This window comes from Muntiacus reevesi, chromosome 3, assembly GCF_963930625.1.
Source record: "Muntiacus reevesi chromosome 3, mMunRee1.1, whole genome shotgun sequence".
Taxonomy (NCBI): domain Eukaryota; kingdom Metazoa; phylum Chordata; class Mammalia; order Artiodactyla; family Cervidae; genus Muntiacus; species Muntiacus reevesi.
The window spans coordinates 108,547,155-108,555,471 of record NC_089251.1 but is presented as its reverse complement, the minus strand read 5'-3'; positions in this window follow the sequence as shown (position 1 = coordinate 108,555,471).

Genomic DNA, 8,317 nt, shown 5'->3' with positions numbered 1-8,317 from the left:
GACACTGGAGTTAGCACCAAGATCTAAAATGTGAACCCCTGCCCTATATTGCCTCCATCATCTCTCGCCTGAGATATTTCAGTAGCTTCCTTAATACTCTCACTGCTACCCACTCTGCATCTCATCCTCTGTATCAGTAGTTTTCAAAGGGTGGCCCTCAAACCAGCATTCCCTGAGAACTTGTAAGAAATGTATATTCTCAGGCCCCACCTTAGACCTTCTGAATAAGAAGAAACTGATTCAGAGTGGGACTCTGAATCTGTCTTAATGAGCCCTCCAGGTGATTCTAATTCAGGCGAAGTTTGACAAACTATGCCCCTCTACTAACCCAGAAAAGTCCTAAATTTTTATTTATTTTAGGCTGCCCCACGCAGCATATGGGATGTTAATTCCCCGATCAGGGACTGAACTCATGCCCCCTGTATTAGAAGGCAGTCTTAACCACTGGACCACCAGGGGAAACCCCATAGAGATCTGTCTAAAACACAGCTCTCATCATGTCTCTCCCTGCTTAATGGGTGGCTCCTCTGCCCTCAGGATGAAATGCCCCTTTACTTGGTGTGAACATCCGTTTCCAACTTTCCAACTGGCTTACTCTACCTTTCCAGCCTTACTGACCACTCCTCCCCACATCCTGTAGCCTCACTGGACTTCTTTGTCAATTCCTGTAAACAGCAAGTTTTCCCCCTTCTCTGCATTTCACTTGGGCAGGCTCTTGCTTATTCAAGGCCCAGTTTTTTTGTAGAAGTTTTCCTTGACACTGGTACATAGTTGTTACTACTTTGTACAGTTGATATGGTCTTTTATGGGTTATTGAAGACCTACTAAGTACTGGGGAGCTAGAAATGAATAAGAATAGTCCCCATCCTCAGGATGATCACAAGACACAGACATAATTAGGGGCTTGTATCTAGAATATGGGGCTTCCCTTGTAGCTCAGTTGGTAAAGAATTTGCCTGCAATGCAGGAGACCTGGGTTCAGTCCCTGGGTTGGGAAGATCCACTGGAGAAGGAAATGGCAAACCACTCCAGTATTCTTGCCTGGAAAACCCCCATGGACAGAGGAGCCTGGCAGGCTACAGTCCATGGAGGTTGCAAGAGTTGGACACGACTTAGCAACTAAACCACACCATACCACATCTAGAATATAGAAGGAACTCTTGTGTGCATGCTAAGTCGCTTTAGTCGTGTCTGACTCTTTGGGACCCTGTGGACTGTAGCCTGCCAGGCTTCTCTGTCCATGGGATTCTCCAGGCAAGAATACTGGAGTGGGTTGCCATTTCCTCCTCCAGGGGATCTTCCTGACACAGGGGTTGAACTCAGGTCTCCTATGTCTCCTGCATTGGCAGGTGGGTTCTTTACCACTAGAGCCACTTAGGAAGCCCAGAATGAACTCAAAACTTAATAAATATATATAACCCAACTAAAAAAATGTACAAAGGATATGAATGGGCTTTTCTCCGAAGAAGATATACAAATGGCCATTAAATACGTGAAAATATTCACAACCTCATTAGCCCCACCAGGGAAGTGTAAATAGAAACTATGAGATACCACCTCATATCTACAAGGATGGCAATAATCAAAAAGATAATATTTAATAACAAAGCTGAGCATGTAAAGAAATTGTAACCCTTGTACACTGCTACTCAGAATGTGAAATAATACAACCACTGTGGGGAAAAGTCTGGCAGGTCCTCAAAACTTTAAACATAAACCCACCATGTAACCCAAGTAATTCTACCCCTAGGTATATACCCAAGAGATTCAAAACATTCACACAAAAACTTGTACACAAACATTCATGAAAGAATTATTCATAATAATCCAAGAATGGAACAACTCAAATGTCTATCAATTGATGAATGGATAAATAAAATGTATTCATATAGTAATGGAATACGTGTGTGTTAAGTTGCTTCAGTCACATCTGACTCTTTGTGACCCCATGGGCTATAGCCCCCAGGCTCCTCTGTCCATGGGATTTCCCAGGAAAGAATACTGGAGTGGATTGCCATTTCCTTCTCCAGGGGATCTTTCTGACCCAGGGATCAAACCCAGGTCTCCTGCATTGCAGGTGGATTCTTTACCATCTGAACCACCAGGGAAGCCCATAGCAATGGAGTATTATTTAGCAAATAAAAAGACATAAATCACTGGTTTATACCGCAACATAAGTGAACCTTGAAAACCTGCTAAATGAAAGAAGTCAGACATAAATGGTAACAGAATATTATTTCATTTATATGAAATGTCTGGAATAGGGCTATCTAGCGGTTGGAAGCAGATTAGTAGCTGCTTAAGGCTTTGAAGGAAGGGAGAAGAGGAGTGACTGCTAATGGGAACAGGGCTTTATTGAGAGGGGGCCATGGAAATATTCTAAAATTGGTGTGGTAATGGTTGTACAGCTCCATGAATATCCTAAAGCCCACTGAATTGTATACTTCAAGTAGTTGAATTGTGTGGTATATGAATTATATCTCAACAAAGCTATTGCTTTACAAATGGAAATAGGGTGAATGCAAATTTATGGTAATAGTTATAGTTACTTGATACAATTTCTAGAAATCAATGCATGTACACCTAAAATAGGTGAAATTTAGATTATGTAAAAGATGCTTCAATAAAGTTGTTTATTTAAAAATAAAAAAGTTCCCAGGTAATGCAACCAATGAGAGACAAAGCTGAAAATGTATCTGAAAGGAACAATTTTCTAGAAAATAATATATTTACCCAAATTGGCTTAAGAGGAAATACAAATCGTTAACTAGCTTGAATTGGCATTCAGGAGTTTCTGACTCCAAATGATGCCAGAGCCAGAAGGAGTTTACAAGTTTTATTAAATCTTCATCTTGAACTTACACATTTTTCAGAGAATCAGAAACAAAGTTATCCGATGTGTTTTATGAGGCTAGGATAACCTTGATCCCCAAACCAACAATCCCCAACAAGGACAATGCAAGAAAAGAAAATTCCAGAAGAATTCTCTCAAATGTAGAGACACAAATCCTAAATATAAGCAGCTGCTGCTGCTGCTAAGTCGCTTCAGTCGTGTCCGACTCTGTGCGACTCCATGGACAGCAGCCCACCAGGCTCCTCTGTCCACAGGACTCTCCAGGCAAGAATACTGGAGTGGGTTGCCATTTCCTTCTCCACCTAAATATATAGTAGCCAATTAAATATGCCCTTGCAAAATAAAAATAAAACACAGCCAGCTTGGATTGATCCAGGCACACAAACACGTTATCAGCACATTTGCTGCAAAACTCCAAGCTTTTCTTTTGTGCAGAATGTGAGCTAGAAATGCAACTTTTGAGGAAGTTTTCCTAGGAATCTGTTCCTCATTTATTTATTCAGCAGATATATTTAGGTGCCTGTGAATTGTTGGGTGCCATTCTGACACGGCACATGACACAAACTCCTGCCATCAAAATTGGAAAGAAAGCAATTTATGCAATCCCCACATTAACAAATTAAAGGAAAACCCATGTGATCATCTCCATAGATACAGGAAAAATGCAGGAAAAAATCAACACTCATTTATGATTTTTAGAAATCTGATAGGTAAATCAAAATATACAGGAATGACTATTCTACAGCAAATATGTGTGCATGCTTGCTAAGTCGATTCAGTCGTGTCCAACTCTTTGCAACCCTACGGACTGTACCCCGCTAGGCTCCTCTGTCCAAGAGATTCTCCAGGCAAGAATACTGGAGTGGGTTGCCATGCCCTCCTCCAGGGGATCTTCCCGACCCAGGGATTGAACCATGTCTCCTTTGTCTCCTGCATTAGCAGGCAGGTTCTTTACCACTAGTGCCACCTGAAGCCCGCAGCAAATATCATACTTAACAATCAAACCTCAGAAACAAGACAAGGACACCTACTATTACTCCTACAACTCAACATCTCTTGGCAATCCTGGACAAAGCAATAGGACAAGGAGGAAAAAAGAAAAACAATTTGATGGCTCAGAATCCATGCAATTATCTCTGCTCTCCAGAGGGTTGTTTACTTTTCAGACATTTATTGAGCATCTGTCATGTGCCAGGATGGGGTCATAACTACTGTTCCTTCCTTGTTAAGAGTGTTGACCTGTTTTAAGAGCAGGCTTCCTCATTCCACGGATGGACAAGGCCTAGCAGGTGTGTGTCTGCGGCAGAACTCCTAAGCTGCCTGAAATTCTAGCTTAGAGCAGGGGTAGAAGTCCAGACCTCTCTGGGGAATTTCTGATGACAGTACTATTTGATTATGTATATTCATATATTTCATTTGCCTCTTGATCCTTTCCATCCTGGGAGAGAGGACGAATAATAAAACTAAAATTTGGAAGGTTTAAAATAATTAAAAAACAGAAGAACTGGAAAGGATTTTCATTCATTTATTTTATAAACATTTTTGAGCACCTACTATGTGTCTGCATCTGCTAGGTGCTGGGGAAATCATGACCCCTGCTACCTTCACAGAGCTTACAGCCTATTCTAATTCAAATCACCAATTTTACAGGTTGGTACATCCAATTAATGGGTTTCCCAGGTGGTGCTAGTGGTAAAGAACTAGCCTGCCAATGCAAGAGATGTAAGTGACATGGGTTCGAATCCTTGGTCGGGCAGATCTTCTGGAGGAGGGCATGGCAACCCACTCCAGTATTCTTGCCTGGAGTATCCCACATCAGAGGAGACTGACTGGCTACAGCCCCTGGAGTCGCAAGAGCTGGACACGACTCAGAGAGTAAACCACCACCATATACACTTCTCTAGGCCAGTAGATCACAAACTTTCACATGCAATAGAATCACCTGGAGGACTAACTAAAGCACTAATTACTGGGCTCCACCTCCAGAGTTTTTGATTCAGTAGGTCAGAGGCAAGGCCTAAAAGTGTGCATTTCTGACAAGCTCTAAGGTTACGCCAAGACTGCTGGTTGCGGGGAACCTACTTTGAAAACCACTGTACTAGCAACATGCCCACATTGGGATTCAGGCATTCAGTTCAGTTCAGTTCAGTTCAGTCGCTCAGTCATGTCTGACTCTGCGACCCCATGAATCTCAGCACGCCAGGCCTCCCTGTCCATCACAAACTCCCAGAGTTTACTCAAACACATGTCCATCGAATCGGTGATGCCCTCCAGCCATCTCATCCTCTGTCGTTCCCTTCTCCTCCTGCCCCCAATCCCTCCCAGCATCAGGGTTTTTCCAATGAGTCAACTCTTCACATGAGGTGGCCAAAGTATTGGAGTTTCTGCTTCAGCATCAGTCCTTCCAATGAACGCCCAGGACTGATCTGCTTTAGAAGAAGAAAGAAAACTGTTCCTACCCCTTAGGGAGCCTGTAGCTCCGTGGGTTGGTTTGTATAATCCTAATTCATGCCTCCCCACCTCCCTTTCCCCTTTGGTAAGTCTGTTTTCTATATCTGAGTTTATTTTTGCTTTGTGCATAGATTAATTCATACTATTTTTTAGATTTCATATATTTGTCTTTCGCCGTCTGACTTCACTGAGTATAATATTCTCTAGGTTCATCCATGTTGCTGCAAATGGCACTGTTTCATTCTTTTTTATGGCTGAGTAATATTCCACTGTGTGTATATGTCACATCTTCTTAAATCAATCATCTGTTGTTGGGCACTTGGGTTGTTTCCATGTCTTAACTATTGTATAGAGTGCTGCTAATAAACATTGGGGTGAATGTATCTCTTTGAATCAGGGTTTTCATCTTTTCCAGATATATACCTAGGAGTAGGGTTACTGGATCATACGGTAGCTCTAATTTTAGTTTTTTAAAGAACCTCCCCACTGTTCTGCATATCGGCTGCACTGTTACATTCTCACCAGCAGTGTTGGAGAGTTCTTTTTCCTCCACACTTTCTCCAGCATTTACTATTGGTAGACTTTTTGATGATGGCCATTCTGGCCAGTATGAGGTGATACTTCATTGTGGTTTTGATTTGCATTTCTCTCATAATTAGTGATATTGAGCATCTTTTCATGTGCCTATCGGTCATCTTTATATCTTCTTTGGAGAAATGTCTCTTTCGGTCTTCTGTTCATTTTCTAAAATTGGGTTGTTTGCTTTCTTTATATTGAGTTGTGTGAACTGTGGATGTACTTTTTGATATTAACCCCTTGTTGATCATACCTTCTGCAAATATCTTTAAAATATTTATTCATTTATTTGGGGCCATGTTGGATCTTTGTTGCTGTGCCTGGGCTTTCTCTAGAAAGAGGAATCTGTTTCAGTGGCTTCTCTTGTTGCGGAGCACAGGCTCTACTGCGCATGGGCTTCAGTAGTTGTAGCCTGTGGTCTCGTTAGTTGCAGCTCACAGGCTCCAGAGCACAGGCTTAGTTGTGGTGCATGGGCTTAGTTGCCCAATCTTCCGCAACCAGGGACCAAACCGGTGTCCCCTGCATTGCAAGATGGATGTCTAACCCCTGGACCACCAGAGAGGCCCTCCTTTGCAAATAGTTTCTCCCACTTCATAGGTTGTCTTTTTGATAGTTTCCTTTCCTGTTCAAAAGTTTTTAAGTTTAATTAGGTCCCATTTGGGGTTTCCTGAGTAGCTCAACTTGTAAGAATCCCCCTGCAATGCAGAGATGCAGGTTTGATTGCTAGGTCAGGAAGATTCTCTGGAGGAGGAAACGTCAACCCACCCACTCCAGTATTCTTACCTGGAAAATTCCATGGAAGCGGAGTCTGGTTGGGTATGGTACATCTTTAGAGTTGGCCATGATAGCACGCTGTTTTGATTACATGCTGTTTTGATGTAGCTTTGTGGTATAGTCTGACGTCTGGAAGGCTTATGCCTCCAGCTTTGTTCTCTTTCCTCAGGATTGTTTTGACAATTCTGGGTTTTTTGTTGTTCCATATAAACTTTAGGGAAATGTTTCTGTGAAAAATGTCATGAATATATTGATAGAGATTGCATTAAATTTGTAGATTTCTCTGGGTAATATGACCATCTTATCCATATCAATTCTTCCAACCCAAGAGCATGGGATATTTTTTCATTTCTTTGAACCATCTTCCTTTATCATTGTTTTATAGTTTTCACAACTCCATGGGTTTTAATAGGCACTCATTCACTTGCTCATTCATTTTTTCTTCAAACCAGGGCTTTGCATTCTTAATGTTGTGTAGTTTTCAGGGAAACCCTCTGTGCTGAGTACTGTTATTAGCCCCACTTTTACCTATGAGGTAACTGCAGCTCAGAAAGTTTAGATAATGTGCACACAGTTCCACAGTAAGTGACAGAGCCCAGGCTGCAGACCCCCAAGCATCCTTACTCTTAACCTCTAGTTAAACTGCACCTAAGTAATTTAATGATGTGTTTAAATGCTCCCATTAAGGAGACTACAGTGTTTCGGGAGCCTAGATGAACCCCATCTATGGAGGAAAGAACTCAGAGAGGTGGGGATGGACCTGAAGAGGACGTTTACCAGAGCACAGCAAGCAGAAGGAAGCGCTTCAGAAAAGGCCGGCGGTTCCATGGTCAGGGTAGAAAGAATAGAAGGTCCCAGTAAATGCCTATTCACCGGTCTCAGGCTCACGCCGGTGCTCGAGTGACCACAGAGGAGAGGGACCAGCAGGGTGCCCATTTGTCGGCCAGTGGCTGTGTTGACCCAATCAAGGCCACATGTCCTCCTGGTGCACGTGTGTGCAGATGTGTGTGCGTTTCTTCAAAGGAATCACAGGTCACCAGGCAGGCGATTTTCCCAGCATGGGGACCACCGCCCTCTGGTGGCCACTCTGCCAAAAGCCGGAATTGGGAAAAAAACTCTCCCTATTGAGACCGTCCAGGACCGGTTTAATCTCCCCAAAACATTATAGAATAGGTATTATTATGCCCAGTGAGGCTCAGAGAGGTGAAGTGACTTGTCTGAGTTCACACAGCTAGACACGGTGGGAAGGGTGGTGTGAGTGAGGTAAGAGAGACAAAGGATGGGACTGGAATCCGGTCACCCCAACTCCAAGGCTTACGGTCTTAGCCGCCACACGCCCAGTCTCCTGACAGGCATGCGGGGCTTCCATTCTCACCATGGACATTTCCTTTGTGCGTGCAATGTGCGTACCCTTTTCCCATGAAGAGCAGGGCTCATATCTGACAAATGTAAATTGGGAGAAGATGGCTTGCTCCAGGAGCAGCGTGAGGAGCATGGGTGTGTGTGTGTGTGTGTGTGTGTGTGTGTGTGGCATGGGTGTGTGTGGGGGGGGCCATGGGTGTGTGTGTGTGTGTGTGTGTCTGTCTGTCTGTCTGTCTGTCTGTCTGTCTGAAGGCCGTGTCCCAGTCACAAGGAGTCTTCTTCACGGAGTACATGCCCTGA